Source organism: Gossypium arboreum, chromosome 3 (assembly GCF_025698485.1).
Source record: "Gossypium arboreum isolate Shixiya-1 chromosome 3, ASM2569848v2, whole genome shotgun sequence".
NCBI lineage: Eukaryota > Viridiplantae > Streptophyta > Magnoliopsida > Malvales > Malvaceae > Gossypium > Gossypium arboreum.
This window is the reverse complement of record NC_069072.1, coordinates 26,202,960-26,224,068: the sequence shown is the minus strand read 5'-3', so window position 1 is coordinate 26,224,068 and position 21,109 is coordinate 26,202,960. Positions and strand designations below refer to the sequence as shown.

The window sequence follows — 21,109 nt, the reverse complement described above, 5'->3', positions numbered from 1 at the left end:
CTATCCTCCTCTCAAATCCCTAAACTATCTCCCCTTATCCCTCCTTAATTCATGCATTTGACTGATTCAAACTCCCCCACAGAGTTCCATCCAGCTTTAAACTCTAGCATGCACAAGCATAAAAATAACATTACCTTTGCCATCACAAGGAATCGAACCCAGGTCTTCCCCTAACACTTACACGCCACCTTTATAGCTCTCTAATGGCGTCACTTAGCCACTCTACCAAAGGCTCTTTTGTGTTACATTTTACCCACAAAATTTAATAAGACCACCTATCCAAGGCCCCTAACTTCTTAAGTCCAAAATTCAAAAATTCCACCGGGTTTTGTCCAACACATGGGCCTTCTATAAGCCCATTTATCTACCCAAATTATGAATTCCACAACCAAATACCAAATTTTTTAAAAAACTTTACCAAAAATACCGAGAATCGCGAAAAACCCAAAAATCAGGATGTTACAACTGTACACCACAAACTCCTTACCAGATTCAGGCTGTATCAGAATAGGAGCCAGAGTTAGAACAGAGTTGAGCTTCTCAAAGCTCGTTTGCTGCGCATCGATCCAAAAAAAAGGAACTCCCTTTCACAAAAGCTTAGTTAAAGGAGCTGCAATCAGAGAGAACCCCTTAACAAAGTGCCAGTAATAACCCGCCAGACCCAGAAAACTGCAAATTTCAGACACATTCTTAGGATGTTTCCAAACAAGCAAAGCCTCAATCTTTCGAGGATCAACTTAAATCCCTTTAGTACAAATCACATGCCTCAGAAAAGTTACCTCTCACAACCAAAAGTCACACTTGCTCAACTTCGTGTAGAGCTGATTTTCTCAAAGTATCTGAAACACTACTCTAAGATGCTCATCATGCTCATCCTCAATCTTAGAGTAAACCAGAATATCCTCAATAAAGACCACGACGAATTGATCTAGATAAGGCTAAAACACTAGGTTCATCAGGTCCATGAATGCGACAGAAGCATTCTTCAAACCAAAAGGCATAACTAAGAACTCGTAATGTCCATATTGAGTCTTAAATGTAATCTTATGAACATCAACTTCCTTAACCCTCAACTGATGATACACAGATCGAAGATCAATCTTAGAAAACATTGAAGCCCCTCGGAACTGATTAAACAGGTTGTCGATCCTCTGAAGAAGATACTTATTCTTCACGGTCAACTTATTCAATTTCCGATAATCAATGCACATCCTCATGGTCCCATCCTTTTTCTTAACAAACAAAACTGGTGTCCCCATGGAGACACACTACAACAGATGAATCCACGGTCTAGAAGTTCTTGAAGTTGAGCCTTAAGCTCTATAAGCTCTTTCAGTGCCATACGGTAAGGAACTCGAATATCAAAAATGGGGTTTTAAAGCCACCATTTTTGACATGTAGCACCCCTAACCCCTCTCCTTCGTCAGAGTAGGGTCGCGGTATTACTAGCCAATCAGAATATTTAATTATATCGCAAGCAGTAGTATAAGCTAACTAATATCATCATAATATACAGGGGCAGGTCATGTCAATCTAATACTTGCATAGTAATGTCTTATATAATCTAATAGTATATCATGCTATACAATGCTAAATTTGGTCTTCCACTGTCTACACTCTTATCACTATTTATCCCATTATTAACATCAGAGTATTGGTTCATACTCCGACTATTATTACCTTCAATGATGTTAGGAAAATGCACTTAATTCAAGTTTGCTAATTCATTTCAATTCAGAGTAAAAGTTACTCTTACAGCCCCTATTTCGAGTCCACGTAACCCTAAAAATAGTCTAAAAAAAGGCAGGGACTAATTTGGAACAATTTTGAAAGTTCAAGATTTTTTTTAAAAATTCCTAAAAATAGGGGGCACACGGCTATATGGCCAGGCCTTGTGGAATGCCCCAAACCATGTGACTCTCGAAGTTGTGACACACGGCCGTGTCTTGGCTCATGTCTCCACCTGTGTAACTCAATGACTTGAGACACACAGTGGTGTCCCAACCCGTGTCCCTACCCATGTAACTCACTGACTTGGGTCACACGGTCGTGTCCCAGGCTATTTGTAAGCCCGTGTGGAAACTACACCTATACTATTTTTCAATATGCCCATATGTGTTGCCCGTGTGTGGCACATAGCTGTGTGACAGACCGTGTCTCAGGCTGTGTGCTCCTAAATGTACCTTAAAACTCAAGTTTACAATTTCATACTTACTTGGACACTAAGTAACTCAATTACTAGCCATTTAACCTATTCAAAACACAATTAAACATGCTTAAAACATTCCAAATCAACCATCTTAAGTGCATAACCAATGTACCCTCATTGGTACCACATTTTATATCATTAAACACATTAACCATTCAAAGACTTTCATTCATACCAAATTAACTTGTAACACCCTTAACTCGTAACTGTCGCTGAAATGGGTTGAGAGGCATTACTGGACTTATAACTCAAATCAGAATCGCCATACATCAAATATCATTCCAATACTAATAATTCATTCATATTCAACATTCACATAAAATCAAGTATACAAAGATTGAACATCCATTCGGGACCAAATTGATAACATATAAAAGTTTTCGAACTGATAAAAATTTTCTACTTTTAAAAGGTCACATGCTCATGTGAACAGGCCGTGTGCATCACACAGTCTAGACACACCTGCGTGTCCAAGCCGTGGCAAAACAAGGCATGGCTACTGACTTTTACACATGACCAACATACACAGCCGTGTGATACTTAGCTAGCTACTGACTTAAGCCCACGACCATATGACACGCCCATGTGTCTTAACCGTGTGCTCTTAAGAGGTTACTGCTTTGCATACACGGCCACAAGGCACGCTCGTGCTCCCTAACCGTGTGGCACAATGTAGGCTTGGTTTAAGCCAACTTGCCACCCCTTATTGGGTCATTACAACAAACAATATTAAATAACATTTATACCAAAATTTTTAGCCAATTCCATGCTCAACACATGCTTCATTATAACTAAATCATCATCATTCAATAACCTATTCAAATCCATACCAAAACATATTAAAAATCCTATTACAACAACATGCCAAAATGCTCATTTATAGCACCTTCTAATTCATGCTTAAACTTACCATTTTCTAAACTTGGCATATTTCAAATTTGACCACCACATACAAGGCTATATAACTATTACAAACATACACAATTTGGCATCACAAACCATTTACCAAAACTAAGCACAAAACATATCATTTGCTAGCCAACTCTCATAGCATAACATATATATACATATCAAAGCTTAAATACATAGACATGCTAGCCTATACATGCCATACTTAAAAATATTTACATTTTCAAAAGTACCAAAATGAAGTTCGATAGTGTGCTGACAATCCTTGATGATCCTCGAGCTTAAAGTAGCGTCGATATCTATAAAATAATGCAAACACACAAAGTAAGCTTTCTAAAGCTTAGTAAGCTCGTACTATAATCATCAACAATATATAAAACATAAAACATCAACATTTAATTATTTACAAATTCTCAATCATCCATCAAATCTATACCAACCCAATCCATATGTTCATAACAATTCAATGTACTTCACCTAGTTAATATCATCTACCACAAAGGTATTATACATACCTGAATCTTCCCATACTTGTTCAGTTTCATTCTCACCTCTTGTTTAAGTATTTTAAGACTTTGCTTAAATTATTCACACTTTAACATCCACACATTTAGTGCTATAAAGGTTAGCTGAAGCTAGAATGATTTCTGCACACTTAGTGCCATTTCAACTAGCCAAAACCAAGTCGGTATTGCACACTTAGTGCCTCAAATAGCCAAAGCTAGTTTAAGTCGCACACTTAGTGCCAATGCTTTCAATTCATCATCATATCATCCAATTCAATTATATATAACCCATGTATAATAAAGGCATCAAAACTTGCTTAATATCATATTTTAAGTACGAACTTACCTCGTACTCGAAATTTGTTGACTCAGACTGTTTACTCTACAATCTTCGATTTTCTTCGATCTAAGTAGAAATTCCTCTTTTCTTGATCTAAATATATTCAAAATTAACCCTTTTATTCACCAAATCATTCAAAACAATCCATATGTACACAATTAGGGTATTTTACAAAATATCCCTTTCATTTTCACATTTCGACACTTTAGTCCCTAATTCACAAAATCACAAAATACACAAAATCTTCTTGTATACAAGCTTAGCTGGATTTTCATCACTCTCATACAGGTCCATACATTTCATTTATTTCATATTTTAGTCCTTAAAAATAGTATTTTTACAATTTAGCCCATAATACTCAATTTCATCAAAAATCCAAAGACAACATTTAATCCCAACATCAAGCTTCCATAATTCATCAACTAACATCACAAAACTCATAGTTTCATTAATAGCACATTTCAAAATCATCACCAAAATTAGAAATTAAGGCATGGGTTTTATAAAACACGAAGCAACGATCTCAAAAACGTAGAAATCATAAAAAATCGAAGTAAAAACATACCCGAATTAAGCTTTCAATGTGTCAAAACCCTAAAAGCTTTTATTCTTTCTTTTGTTCTTCAATTTCGGTGGATGAACACATATTATGGCATGATTTTCTAATTTGTTTTCGTATAATTTACTTTAATATGTATTTTACCATATTACCCATGCATTAAAACATTGATATGCCAACAACTAATGTCCACTAATGTCATTTAATCATAAGTTTGGTCAAATAACTACATAAGGACCTCACAATTATAAAGCCAAGTCAATTAAGCACTTTTAACATCTAGCACACAACTTTTTCGTTTTTATGCGATTAGGTCCTTTTTGCAAATTAAGCACACAAACAATTAAATTTTCACACATGTCAATTCACATATCATAAACATGGAAAATAATATTTAAATATTTTTTTGACTCAGATTTGTAGTCCCAAAACCACTATTCCGACTAGGACCAAAACCAGTGATGTGATGTAAATCGTGATAAGTTTTATAATTTATGAATGTCCGTTCTTGAAAACTAACTATTATCACGACAAAGGCAAGCGCACCTTATCGAACAGTAGTATAGCTTATGGCAAGACTGGGATGTCGAACCCAGAGGAACTAAAAGTACTAGTATTAACTTTCTTTTTATTATCTAGCCTAAAAATGAAGGGGTTTGTTTTATCTAAACTAATTACTAAACTAAGAATGCACAGGAAGTAAATTGGGGAAATACTTTTGGGAAAAACTGATTGATTTGGACAATACCCAAGGGAAAAATCCACCAAGACTTCACTTGTTATTTGACTCTGAATTAGACAATTTATTTATTTGACTTGATCCGTAGAAATCTCTAAGTTATATTATTATCTCTATCGAGACTAACAACATCTAACCCTAGTTGATTAATTGAAATCTCTTTCTAATTAAAACCCTTTGTGTTGCATTAACTCAATCTATGGATTCTTTTATTAGGTTTCACCCTAATCCAGCAAAATTATTTCACCCTATGTTTAGGCGTGTAATCAACTCCGCTTAATTATGCTAGATCTACTCTTAGACATGGACTTTTGCTCCTTTGAGTAAGCACATCAATACTTGAATCAATATCCTGGAATATTAAAGCAAGAATTAAGAACTCATAATTAAGAACAAGTCAAATATTTATCATATAATTCAGAAAATAATAACAAGATTCGTCTTAGGTTTCATTCCCCTTAGGTATTTAGGGGATTTAGTTCATAAGTGTAAAAGAAAACATCTCAGAAGAATAATGATAACAAAATATAAAGAAAACCCAAAAACTCCTGAAGGAAATTGAAGGGAGATCTTCAGTCTTGAAGGATAATCCGGCTTCTGAGATGGATCAATCGGCTTTATTTGAGTAATTACTTGCCTCCTACTTCGTGTGTCTTTTCTAAGTACCTCATGGGGTGTTTACATAGGCTTTAGAATGCTTCAAAACCCTCAAGAGTAGCCTTCTCCGAATAGGACTAGACTTGGGCTCGATAGGGACACGCCCGTGTGACACGTCTGTGTGCGGTTGCTTCAAACCGTGTTCAAGTTTGTTGAATGGACACTGGCGTGTGAACTACCAGTGTGAGGAAGTCCAGGCCGTGTTGATTTCCTATATTGTCCCATTTTTTCCATTTTTGGCCCGTTTCTCGCTCTTTTTACTCTCCTACGCTCTCCTAAGTATAAAACATGAAATTAAAATATTAGGAGCATCGAATTCACCAAATCTAAGGATATTTCATCCAAAATTATGCTAAGCATGGGATAAAAATATGTATAAATTACGGTTTATCAAATACCCCCACACTTAAACGTTTGCTTGTCCTTAAGCAAAATCCTCAACTCACAATCAAAATAAATTCTTCTCATCTTATAATTCTCATCAATAGTATCTCAAAATAATTCATAAGTAATTATACATTGAAAATTTAACTCGAAGAACATCAAAGTTTCAAACATTCCAAGTTGAGCATTTTATTGCGAAAACATAGGTGTCTTCCCTCATCTAAGTAATCACCTTTGATTCAAAATATCACGGAGTTTCACATCTTCACTATAGATTCACTCAAATCACTCGAGGTGTTTAAGGACAAGAGATATAGCACTCAACAGTCAATATGAAAAGTTATTACCATAGGCTTGTGTGAAAATCAAATCTCCACCACTATATATTAAGATGATACATCAATCAGAAGGTCTTTTAGAGGGTTGTAACGTAGCTTTGGTTAGGGGTGTGGTTACAATCTAAAAAAGATGGTTAGAATTGAGATTGAATTAAAAAATTACCTAACTAGAAAAAATACTACAATTGACAAATTACATTCCTAATTAGAAGATCCTATAATTGAGCTTTTCTTCATGGAATAGGGATTTAAATACTTAAGTTCAGAAACAAAGAATTACTACTACTATGTATATATATATATAATTTTTAGGAACAAGTCAAATATAACATAGAAATTTTCTAAAAAATAAAACATAGCTAAGCAATTTATTCAAATCAAATCTCGACAAAAAATAGGGATCAAATGAGGGGATTTCAACAATAATGCGTTATGGGTTAATATTGAGGGTAAGTCAATGAAATAGCTTGTTAGGCTCTAGGGGGTTCATTAAGGGTTAATTATGAAGGTAGAATTTTATGGAATAAGTGGGTTAAACCTAAGTGCCTTTATCATCTTAAAATATCAAATCAAAGGTGTGGTCTTGACATGCATAATCGACGCAAGTTCTAGAATAACCAATCAATATTGATGCACTCATAGCAACAATAAAATCAACTTATCATGCTTGATTCTCTAATTCCTTAAAGTCTAACAATCAATGCATAAATGCCTATATTTTAATTTAAGACATATCAATAAACATCACAAATTAATCAACATTTATTCTAATAATGATATGAGAAGATTATTTGAGAACAAGACAAATTTTAGGGATTTTTTTCTGATGATGTTATGAATAACCCCCCACACTTAAGATGTACATTGTCTTCAATGTAAAAAGATAGATTTACCGAAAAATATAGATATAATAGAGGGAGAGAAGTGAAACTTCTTGAATTTGTAGATGAATTCCTTGAATTAGAGTTATGGAGAATAATCGGCCAAGGCAATGATGAGAGTGGAGGAGAATACTCCGGTGGTGGTAGAGGTTCGTTAGTCCATAAGTCCTGTGCCAAAAGAATATTATATCTGGTGGTAGCTATGGTCGTGGTCGAGTAGGACATGGCAGTCATGGAGAACCTTTTCCAGTGGAGTTGCAAATTTCTTAGTAATAGTGAGTTTTGGAGCTCTTTATAACTGCGATAAAATTACTAACTCTTTAGGAAATATAAAGTAACATGATTACTCAAAAAGAAATGACTGAAAATATAAATTGTTTAATATAAATTACAAAACCTAAGGATGTATTAAAAATAAAATTAAATAAAAATAAAATAAAATTTAAGTTTAAACCAAATAAAGATAAAAGTAAAAACATAGAAATAATAAATAAAAGTCTTTAAACATCTTCACCGCTAAATGGTTCGCGAGGTGAGGGTGGCGATGGGATGTGAAGGTGCTGACAAATCTGATGTAGAGTAGCATCAATGTGATCAAAGCGCTGAAAACACTGTTGCTCGAATCGAGTAAAACGCTTAGAGATGTCAGAAAGTGAAGCCGTCGCATAAACTGGACGATGAATAGGTGGTGGCTGAGAGGCTGGATCCTCGTGAGGTGGAAGGGCATCATCGGCAATGTCCTCTAGTTTCTCCTACTCGGTTGACTGGACTAGGCGGTACTGAGGAGGATCAAATCTATGACGTTGCTCGATCATCCTCATATGCTGCATACTTGAGATGCCCTGTGGGGACATCTGACCGATGAGAGTGAGGAGGATGCTTGTGCTACCATGTTGAGGAGACCAAAGTACCGCGCCAGGCGAGTCACATAAGGGCCTACGGAAGTGACACCCTTCCTATGCCGCTCCGTCTAATGGTGAAAGGCAAGGGTGATGAAATAGGCAAGGTCGAACATGTGCCCATTCGCCATGCTCCATAAAACGTTAGTGTCATTTGTGTTGATGACGCCGGTGCTCTCTCTCCTCCCTGTCAGGGTGTGGGCTAGGATGGCGTGTAGGTACTTCAGGGATAGGGCGAGAGCCAATGCCTTGGAGCGGCTGGGTCATAAGTGGCCGAAGCAGGGACGAGGGCCCTCCAACAGTTTGACGGAGAGTAGTGGATGTCACGATGGAGGCTGGCGAAGTCGTCGTCGTCCATTAATTCCTCCGTGTATACTCCCAGTGCGACTCCGAACTTAGGCACACTCAGTTGGCAAACTAAACTGTCGAGACGGAATTGGACCATTTGAGGATCATCGAAATCTGTCATAACGACTTGGAGGTGAAAGGTGGAACAGAGTTTGAGTGTAAGTTAGAGGTACGTTGGCTTGACGATCTCAAAGAATAGTCCCTACAGGTGATAAATCGTAAATTTTGTTGTGGCCAAAAGTCTACTTTTTAGTTGAAAATTGTATTCCTTCTACTTCGATCACTCATAAGATGACTTGATGATTCTAATCGCAGGTACCATGTCATCATCATGTGGAAAGAAAACCGCCGTACTAGCCTCGAAGAAAAGGAAGGGATCGTTATCTTCTGCGGGTCCAATAGCGAAAATTCGTCTCCCTCTCCTACAGTTTCCCGGGGGCCCCAAGAAGAGCTTTTCTAGATACTTCAGGCCCGACCCTTAATTGCGGGCCACTACATCAACTGGGCTGCCTTAGAACAAGTCCAGATGGCTGATGCGATTTGGGCTCTCTTAACCACCGACCTATGGGAGCTGTTCTTCTGGATTATCGAGCCGGCATACCTCGAGCTCACGATGGAACTTTGCTCAATGTTCCATCTTTAGACTGTAATGACAAGGTACGATGATCCCGGCACGATTCAATTTTGCCTAGGTGGATTAATCCGCCAGTTAAGCGTCCCAGAGTTTGGTGCTGCACTAGGCCTATATACAGAGGAGTTCAGGGAGGAGAATGAACTACATGCTCTTAGTCGCTACATACATGTCTCCCCCTCGAAATGCTGGCACACTTTGGCCCCTAGCACAGCCTCGTACAATCCTAGCAGCTCCAAGGCATCAGTTCTCCCACCATCCCTGAGGTACTTACACGCTATTTTAGCTCACACGATTACAGGGAGGTGAGAGAGCACTGGCGTCGTCAACACCCACGACGTCTACTTCTTATGGTGCATGTCGCAATGGCATATCATCGACCTTGCCTATTTCATCGCCCTTGTGATTCAGCACCAGACAGAGCGGCATCGGAAGGGGGTCATCTCCATTGGCCCCTACCTGTCTAGGCTGACGCGATACTTCGGGCTCCTCAACACCGCGACCCAAGAATCATCCCTTACCCTCATCGGCCAGATGTCTCCACAAAGCATCTCAAGCATACTTAGAATGAGGATGATCGAGAGGCACCGAGGAACCTACCCTCCCCAGTATCGTCTCGCCCAATCTATCGAGAAGGAGGCCTACAAGGACATTCTTGATGATGTCCCTCCACAGCACGAGGACCCACCAAATTAGCCACCGCCACCCTCTTATTTAGTTCATGCGGCAGCTTCATATGCTGACATCTCTGATCGCCTCACCCGATTCGAGTAGCAGTGTTTTCAACAATTTGACAATATTGATGCTACTCTACAGCAGATTTGTCAGCACCTCCACATCTCATCACCAGTCCCACCTTGCGAACCATCCAGTGATGAAGATGTTTAGAAATATTTATTTATTATTTTATGTTTTTCATTTTTATTGAAACTACTTTTTATTTTGTTGGATTTTAGAATTATATTTTTAATTATTAATTTCGGTTATTTCTTTTCGAGTAATTATTCTTCCTAATATCCCCTAAAATGTTTCTGATTTTATCACAGTTATATAGAGCTCTTAAGCTCATCATCACATAGGAACTAAAACTCCACCGGGAAAGTGTGACACCCCTAAATTGACCCTAGTCGGAAAGTGGTTCGGGATCGCTAAATCGAGTCACCAAATTATTTGAATATGATATTTATTGTCTAAAATATGTGAATATGAATGTGTGAAAGTTTTAAGCTTCGATTTAGTTAATTGCATGTGAATTTAGTTAATAGGACTTATGTATGACACTTTTAAAATGTGATAGTTAATCTATAAGGATCAATTAATGCATGTCATATGAATAAAGGGTTTGCATGTCAAATATCCATTATTAATGAGTAGTGGCCGGCCATGGATGGGTCATTGATGATAATATGAATTCTTTTATTAGCACTATGAGTTTAGAAAATAAAAGAATGAATTAACAATGATAAAACATGAGGTGAGTGGGAGGAGAAACCAAAGTTGTCTCCCCCTTACTCCCCATTGCCGTGACTAGTGAAAGAGGAGAAAAACAAAGTTCTTTCTTTGTTGTTCAACTTGGCCAAATAGAAGAAGCAAATGAGGGGAAGAAATTTCGGTCACTTGAATCCTTAGGAAGGTTAGTACATTGTGTTGAAATTGTGAAATAATTACTTGTTTTAGGTAAATTATCATGGTTCTTGCTTAGCCCATGCAAAAATTTCCACTAATGATGGGTGAATAGAGCCTTCGGCTAAGGTTATAAGGGAAGAAATTTTGATTGCTTTACTTGAATTTTGATGATGAATATATTGAGGAAAGAACTTGGTCTTTCTAAAAATATGAATGGTTAAAGCTCATACTAGTAATAGCCGAATTAAAGAATGCTTGATGTCATGAGTAAATGCTATTCATGTTAATTGGACGAGAAAGGGTAGTTGGGTGAAGTAGAGTCTATCAAATGAGCACATATGTGAACTAGTTGCTAAATGAAGAAAAATCGGCTAACAAGGGAGTACTAAGGCCGAATATGATTTTGAATATTAGTGGTGTAGTTGTCGAATTTGAACTATGAAGTTACTGAGTAATGTGTGTGTTTTAAGTGATAGAATTGAGTGAATGCTTGGAATGTGATATGTATGAATTATGTGTTAAATTAAGGTTTGCTAAGCTAGCTATTAAGATGAAGTGCAAATGTTAGTATTTGATTGCTAGTGTATATATGTGTACTAGCCGAGCTTTGAATTTAAATAATGGTTGGAGCACCATGTGTTGTAATAAGATTATTTGAGTGAAATCATAGATATTTATATGATGAATTGATTGTGGATATACATGCTTAAATAAGATGCACACATGAATGAATAGATAGCTTGGTGTTGCATGTATTCGGTCATAAAGGTGCACATGAGGAAATGTTAGATTAATTGTATTAAATTGCTCAATGTGATTAAAAATGCGTATGACCATTTTGTGTTTGAGCTAAAGGTGGCCATATGACCTATCAAACTCCTTGTCATATTCGGCCATAAGCTAGCATAATGAGACTTTAATAAGTTAAATTTGTTTGAATTAGCTCAAGATCTTAGAGGACCAAAGTTGGATAAGGGAAGGGAAAAAGTGATCGAATAGTCGCCGAAATCGTTCGACCACATCCGAGGTAAGTTTTAAGTGATTAAACGTTGAGTAAATTCAATTATAATAGGACATAATGAGTTGATTTAATAAGATATGATGTGGCCATGATATGTCTTAAATTCAAATGGTAAGTTAATAAGTGTTTGGACTTGGAAATTTAAGAGCAAATTGAAATAATTTGCTTTGGACAAGAAGATAACGTGATTTTAGAAAATCACTATAAATTGTTGGTGTGGAATTATAGGCTGAATAAAATATGTAATCAAAGCTTAGTTAGTCTAGTTTCTTATAAAAGAGACCATGGAAGCAAAGAAATTTCCTATAAAGAGATATTTAAAGTTGTGTGGGACAAAGGTCGAATGACTCAAAATCCCTGCTCGCTTTTTGGAAAATCATTATAATTTGTACAAAAATGGTTATAAGATAAGATTTATATGCTTAGACTCCTTTATGAGTCTAGTTTCAAATGAAATCAAATAGAACACATTATGAATTCTGTACAATGAAAAATTTGATTCGTAGTGAAGAGTAGATTAGTCAAATAGTGAAACAGGGAAACTTTAAGAAAAATCTGCATGCTGATTGGCCAAACCTAAAATTCGAAATTTTATAGATGGAAGATATACGAGTTTATATTCAGGAAAATTAACGGCAAGTGATTTGGAGTTTTTAGCTCCAGTTATAAATAATTTAGTGACTATTGCTCAGAAAACATTTCGTAGTGAATATGTGATTTTGTTGTAAACATGGATAAAACTTGTTTTAGTTGCTCATAAGCTATTGATTAAACCCATACGTGAATTCTAAATTGTGATATTGTAAAACGATATATGAGTGTTAGATGAATCTTCGATATTAAAATTTGTGAAATTGTAAGTTTATGAGTATTCGAATATGAAATGATAGTATTGCGTGAAATTGAATTATTCATTGGAAAATGATTGATGTAGATTCGGCCAAGACAAAGTGTATACATGATAGTATATGTGGTATGTGAAGTATATTTGGATAATTGTGATGTGAATACATCAAAATTTATATTTTGATTTAGGATTTTATGTGATGAATGTGAATGTGTATATATGTGATAAGGCCGAATGGCAATGTGATGAATGTGAGCATGCATATGTGTGATAAGGCCGAATGGCCAATGTGGTGAATATGAACATGCATATATGTGATACGGCCGAATGGCCTATGTGATGAATGTGAACATGCATATATGTGATAAGGCCGAATGGCCAATGTGATGAATGTGAGCATGCATATGTGTGATAAGGCCGAATGGCCAATGTGGTGAATATGAACATGCGTATATGTGGTAAAGCCGAATGGTCAATGTGAAATATATATATGAGATATGTATATGTGGTAAAGCCGAATGGCTAGTGTGAAATATGTAGGCGATGTGCGTATATTGTGGCCGAACGACCAAATGTGAAAGGTGTGTATTATTAGATATTTGATGAGGCAAATGAATTACAAATATGACAGTCGATGTGAATGTTGTAACATGTGATTAAATGTACATGAAACTTGGAAATATATTCCGGGTGAGACCCAATGACTACGTGTGGAGATTTTGTCCGGGTAAGACCTGATGACTACGTGTGAAGAGTATGTCTGGGTAAGACCCGATAACTTCGTGTGGAGATTTCGTCTGAGCTAAAGGTCTCGCCGATAATCCGAGTAGAGGTTAAAGCTATAAGACTTCGTAATAAGAATTGCTTATAAATATATTCAATGCGAAAGTTTAAACAGGTATGTACTCCAAGTTTATATGTGAGCTTGATTTGAACTAAATCATAAGGTAGTTATGTGATGCATACGAGAGCAATCTATGAGACTATTCCTATGATTATGTGACATCGGATCAGTATGAGAGGTTATGTGAAATCATATGATATATCTATGTCACATGAGCTCACTTTTATGTGAAACTTTATCTGCCTATTGTATATGATGAGATGTGCATATTTGGTAAAGGGATGGTATGCCCGAAGGAAGAGTGAAATAAAAATACGAACAACTATGTTATAATTTGATTGTTATCTGTTGACACTACTTAAAACTTACTAAGCATTGTAATGCTTACTCCGTTTACTCTGTTTCCTCTGTTTTATAGATCTCATTGTGAAGCTACAGGCTCGAGGATCGTCAGCAACTAGTCACACTATCACTATCCACCGCTTGTTACTGTTATGTTTAGAATTATTTTAAGGCATGTATAGAATAGACTAGTGGCGGAAGAATATTTTTGGTTAATGTATATAAGCCATGCGAAAATGGCATCTTTTGAATGTTTACTTAGTGAAGTTTAAATTTTACCTCTGGCTGTGCTTAGTACTTATTTAAATGAACGATCTTTATTTCAAGAAAAAGTTCAAAATTTTACTGTTCTGACATGAGTTACAAGTCCGGTAATGCCCCTTACCTATTCTGGTGACGGTTACGGGATAGGGGTGTTACAGAAAGGTTCTCCAAGACTGCCATGTCCTGCTCGACCACGACCATAACTTCACTAGATATAATATTCTTTTGGTGTAGGACTTATGGACTAATGAACCTCTACGATCACCAGAGTATCCACTTCCACTCTCGAACTGATTACCGTCCAAAACTCTAGTTCGAGGAATTCATCATACAGGAAGTTTCACTTCTCTCCCTATCTTAATTTTATATACCCTAACACTTATCTTTGTACATTGAGGGCAATGTACATCTTAGGTGTGGGGGGTATTTATTTCATTATCAGAAAAATCCCTGAATGACTACCTTGTTCTCTTGAAAAGCTTTCATATCATATTTAGGATAAATTTTAATTGATTTATGATTTTGGTTGATATATCTTGAATTAAAACATAAGGATATATGCATTAATTGTTTAAACTTTAAGACATTAGAGAATCAAGCATGATAAGTTGATTTTTAAGAATTTAAAATTATAGGTTGTTTCCCCAAGTCTAGGTATTACTTTGAATTGGAATTCACAAGTCTTAACATCAAAAAGGCATAATTTTTCTGAGATTTTTGAGCCTTTTGAGCATCTATTAATTCTTTCATGCTCACTTTTATTATTGCTTTGAGTGTGTCAGTATTGAATTGTTATTCTAGAACTTGCTTGATTATGCATGTCGAGACCACACCATTTGATTTGATATGTCAAAATGATTAAGGCACTTAGGATTAACCCACTCATGCCATAAAAAGCCTACCTCCACGATTAACCCTTAGTAAACCCATTTGAGCCTAACAAGCCATTCTTTGTATTAACTTCAATATTAAGCCTTAACTCATTATTGTTGAAATCCCCTAACTTAATTTGATCCTTATTTTTGTTAAGATTTGAATTGAAGAAATTGCTTAGCTATGTCTTTTTTGTAATAAGTTAGTCTATAAATATATAACTTGTTTTTTTTTTTAAAAAAACTATGTATACATATTTGTAACTTCATAATCTGAGAAGAAGCTCTGTTGTACGCAAGTGAAGATTAACTCTTTTTCTAGTTAGGTAATTTTTCAATTCAATCTCGATTCTAACCTTTTCTTTCAACTTGTGACCACACCCCCTAACCAAGCCTCACTACAACCCTCTAAAGACCTTTTGATTAATGTATCATCTTAAATTATAGTGGTGGAGATTTGATTTTCATGCAAGCCTATGGTAATGACTTTTCATTATTGACTATTGAGTGCTTCATTTATTGTCCTTAAACACCTCGAGTGATTTGAGTGAATCTTTAGTGAGGATGTGAAACTCTATAATATTCTGAATCAAAGGTAATTACTTAGATGATGAGAGACACCTATGTTTGCATGATTAAATACTCAACTTGGAATGTTTGAAACTTTTATGTTCTTTTAGTTGAATTCTCAATATATGATTACCTATGGATTAGTTTGAGATATTATCAATAGAAATTATAAGTTTAGGAGAATTTATTTTGATTATGAGTTGAGAATTTTGCTTGAGGACAAGCAAATGCTTAAGTGTGGGGGTATTTGATAAACCGTAAATTACACATATTTTTACCCCATGTTTAATGCATTTTATGGATGATTTCTCATTAGAATTGGTGAATTCGTTGCTCCTAATGCTTTAATTTCATGTTTTATACTTAGAAGAGCATGGGAGAGCGAAAGGAACGAGAAACGGGCCAAAACAGAGAAAATGGGCCAAAGTACGAACTCAACATGGCCTAGACTTCCTCACACGGGCAGCCCACATGGCCTTGTCAAATTGGCAGAATTGAAACACGATTCACACGAGCAGACCACATGGCCGTGTCAATTTGCCAGGCTCGAACATAGCCTGAAGTAATTGCACACGGGCGTGTCACATGGGCGTGTCACACGGGCGTGTCTTTGCCGAGCTCAAGTTGAGTCCAATTCAGAAAAGGCTAATTTTGAGGGCTAAAAGGCATTCCAAAGCCTATAAATACACCCTAGAGGAGGAAGGAAAGGGAGATGGAGAATAGGGGGTAAGAAATTACTCCAAGGAAGCCGATTGATCCATCTCAGAAGCCGGATTCATCGTCAAGACTGAAGATCTCTCCTCAATTTCCCTTCAGGAGTTTTGGGTTTTCTTTATGTTTTGTATTCTTTATTCTTCTGAGATGTTTTCTTATTTAGTTATGAACTAAAACCCCTAAATACCTAAGGGGAATAAAACCTAAGATGAATCTTGTTATTATTTTTTGAATCTATGATAAATATTTAACTTGTTCTTAATTATGTGTTCTTAATTCTTGTTTTGATATCCCAGGATACTAATTCAAGACATGCCTTTATTCAGAAGAGGAATAGACCCTGTTTAAGAGTACTTTTGTCATAATTAAGCGGAGTTGATTGCGCGTCTAGAAATAGGGTGACAAGGTTTTGCCGGATTAGGGTGAAACCTAATAAGGGGATCCATAGATCGAGTTAATGCAACCCTAGAGTGTTAATTAGATAAAAGTATCAGTTATTCAATCTAGGGATTAGACGTTATTAGTCTTGAATAGGGATAATAACATAACTTAGGGATTTCTATGGAACAAGTTGAATGAATAAATAGTCCGATTCGGAGCCAGAATAACAAGTAAAGTCTAGGTGGATTTTTCCTTAGGTATTGTCTTAAGTCAATCGATTTTCCCCAAAAGCAATTCCCCAATTCTTTTCTCTGTGAGTTCTTAGTTTAGATAATTAGTTAGTTAAAACAAAACCTCTTTATTCTTAGATTAGATAATAAAAAGACAGTCATTACTAGTACTTTTAGTTCGACAATCCGGACTTGGTAAAACTATACTACTATTCGATAGGTACACTTGCCTACATCGCAATAATAGTTAGTTCAAGAACAAGTAATTATAAATATTTAAAAGCTATCACGAAACCTCGCGATCAACGGGTCAGTTGTCAAGAGGGCTCGAACTGCGTCAGCCAGTTGGATTTCCCAGTCAATGCAATGGCCCACACCTAGGGGTCGGGCCCGTAATATCTGGAAACGTTCCTCCTATGGTCCCGGTGGGAATTGGAGGAATGGTGCCTGATCTCAATGGTAGGACCCGAGAATGATGCTGCTCATTTCCTTTTCTTCGAGGCGGGGATAGCGATTTTCTTACCGCGTGGATTTGACATGATATACCTGCAAGAAATATATATTAACAAGTTCAAAAAAGGAATTAACCATGAATTACACTAACAAATGCAATAAAAAATTACTAACATTACCAGGACTCAACCAAAAGCAATCAAACTTGATGGAGATTTTATGGCAAATAGCAAAGTGATAGCATGACTAAATTAATAAACAAACTAGATGAAAGTAGCTAAGCATGGTAAGAATATGGTACAAAGTAAGTGAACTAAATCCTAAGAATGAGGATGAAAATATATACAATCAGTAGCAATATGTAAATACAAGAATAAAAATTAGGACTATCATGTTAGTAGGCATCCAAAGAAAGTAAAAGGGAAGAGAAAATCGTTAGAAGAAGACCAGTAGTAGGAGAAGCGATGTCGTGAAGGTTGGATGCGGTTGGGGTTGGCCACGGGCATGGGTGGTAGGGCCGTGTGGGTCACGCAAGGGGAGAAAAGGGGATGAAAGAGAGGAAGAGAGGAGAAAAATGGAAGGAGAAAGAGCAAGGAGTGGCCAATCGGTGGTGGGAGAGGGGATTTCGGTGGCTAGGGTTAGGGTTTTTGGGGCAGGGGATGATGAATAGTGAGAGGTTTATATAGATATTGGGGCACACGGTTTTGGGGCACACCCGTGTACCCTTATTTCAGCTTGTGTGTTTCGTGATTTTCAAATTTCGGCGTGTCTGAAATTCGGCCCACATCCGTGTTCTTTGGTGACACTGTCGTGTTCTGCTTTGTTCAATTCTCTCACGCCCGTGTATGGATGCATATGCCCATGTTAATTTCACAGTCTCGAGAACGGTTGGTGGGCACGGGCGTGTATAACGCCCGTGTTAATTTCTCAGTTTTAACCATGGCTTCTAGACATGGGCATGTTGTTTTGACAATTTCACCCATGGCCATGTCACACGCTCGTGGCAACATATTGAATCCCATGTTGGGGAAAACTTTCACTCTATTTTTACACGGTCGTATCGCACGGCCGTGTCACCTCCTGTAATATGAGCGTGGCCTAAGGCACTCCTATGTGCCTGGCCGTGTGGATTTGGACAACCTATGATCAAGGACTCAGTTAGTGATTTAGATGTTAAAAACTACAATTCAAAGAAGTTAACACTGTTAGTGCTCGAGTTGCCTCCCAAGAAACGCTTATTTAGAGTCTAAGCTCGACTTACCTCTCTGTTGTGTGGTCATGGTGGTGCGAGGAGTTTACACTCCTCCTTCCTGCTATCAATCTCATCAAAATAAGGTTTTAGACGAGTACAATTTACCTTAAAGGTGCCGAATTTAAGATGAATTACCTCGACTGTCCCATATGGAAAAATGCTGAGTACCGTAAGAGGGATTGCTCTATTAGGTTCAGAAGTGGAAATACGAGGGTCTGTTGCATCTAGTAGTACTTTGTCTCCAACTTTAAGTTGATTTGGTGAAACATTGAGCTCGTCGTGGCGTGGTTTTGGTCTATCGTGTTCTCTCGATTTCTGTGTCCACCATTCATCTAGTTCCTCGATTTGTAACCTTCATTCTTTATAGATGGGTTCTTTGTTGTTACTTGAACAAGGCTCATGTATGATTTTCAAACGTATTTCCCGTAAAAAAGGATGCACCACATGACCAGTATTAGTAGAATTTCGAGCTTGAAGAGTGATTGTTTTATCACCCATACGAAGTGTGAGTTCACCTGTACCAACATCAATTATAGTTCTAGTAGTTGCTAAAAAGGGTCTTCTTAAAATTAAAGGCACGTCACTATCCTCTTCTATGTCTAGAACAACAAAATTGATTGTGAATATAAATTTGTCAATTTTAACGAGTACATCTTCAATAATTCCCCTAGGAAATCTAATTGTTTTATCTACTAACTGAATGCCCATCCTAGTTTGTTTGGGTTTCCCAAGACATAGTTGTTTAAACATTTTATAGGGCATGACATTAATACTAGCCCCTAAATCAGCCAAAGCATTACTAACATCTAAGCTACCAATTAAACAAGGAATCATAAAAGTCCCTGGATCTTTCAATTTGTTGGCCAGCTTATTTTGCAGAATGGCTGAGCAAACTGTATTCATCTCCACATGCGACGCCTCATCCAACTTCCGCTTATTTGCTAAAAGCTCCTTGAAAAATTTAACTGCATTTGGCATCTACGAAAGAGCTTCAATAAACAGTAAGTTAATATGCAATTTCTTTAATAGTTTAAGGAATTTACCAAATTGTTCATCTGTACGGTCTTTCCTTGTTGCATTGGGGTATGACACCCGTGGTCTGTACTCTTTACTTACCGGTTTCCGCTCACTGTGGTCTACCTCACCTTTACCTTTACTTACCACAATTCCTTGCCTCGGTTCTAGTTCAGGTTCAAGTAACCCTTTCTTATCTTGAATGGTAATTGCATTGAGTTGTTCCCTTGGGTTAGTTTCAGTGTTACTCGGCAAGCTACCTTGTGGTCGTTCAGAAATTAGTTTGGCGAGCTATCCTATCTGAGTTTCGAGCCCTTGGATCGATGCTTGTTGATTCTTAAGTGCTTTTTCGGTATTCTGAAAGTGAGTTTCTGACACCAAGATAAACTTTATCAAGATCTCCTCAAGGTCTGGCTTCTTTTCTTATTGGTAAGGTGGTTGTTGAAAACTCGGAGGATGTTGTGGCCTTTGATTCCCTTGACCACCCCACGAGAAATTCGGATGGTTCCTCCAACCTGCATTATATGTGTTACTATATGGGTTATTTTGAGATCTAGAATTATTGTTACCCATGTATTGGATTTGTTCCTCCTCGATGCTAGAGTTGGAGGATTGATATTCAGTGTGTACTCCTCCTCCATTAGAATCGCACCTCATCACGAGATGTACCTGAGTAAAACTACATAAACTGTCAATCTTTTTATTTAAAAGTTTTACTTGGTTAGATAGCATAGTAACCGCATCGAGGTTGAAAATGCTGGCTACTTTTGTTGGCTTTGTCATTATGACTTGCCACTGATAATTATTTAGTGACATCTTTTCAAAAAATTCGTAAGCCACCTCAGGTGTCTTATTATTGATAGTCCCACCAGTAGCTGCATCAATCATCTGTCTAGTCGAAGGATTCAGGCCATTGTGAAAGGTTTGAACTTGTAGCCAGAATGGTAATCCATGGTGAGGGCACCTTCTCAAAAAGATCCTTGTATCTCTCCCATGCATCATAAAGTGTTTCGAGATCCATCTGCACAAAAGAAGAGATGTCATTCCTCAACTTAGCCATTTTAGCCGGTGGAAAATATTTAAGTAAGAATTTTTCGATCATTTGTTCCCAAGTAGTGATTGAGCCTCGTGGTAATGAGTTCAACCACTGTATAGCCTTACTCCTTAATAAAAAGGGAAATAAGCGAAGGCAAATGGCATCATTAGAAACGTCATTGATCTTAAAAGTGTCACAGAACTCTAAGAAATTTGCCAAATGAGCGTTTGGGTCATCGTCCTG

The 21,109-nt window shown here is 37.0% G+C and overlaps 1 non-coding gene across 1 annotated transcript; it reads left to right on the top strand.

Annotated features, from left to right (window-relative positions):
- Positions 1-20,776: 20,776 nt before the first annotated feature.
- On the top strand, positions 20,777-20,884 carry LOC128291026 (small nucleolar RNA R71). Its single transcript, XR_008280804.1, has one exon. It is a non-coding gene; the product is annotated as a small nucleolar RNA R71 (small nucleolar RNA).
- The last annotated feature ends 225 nt before the right edge of the window (positions 20,885-21,109 follow it).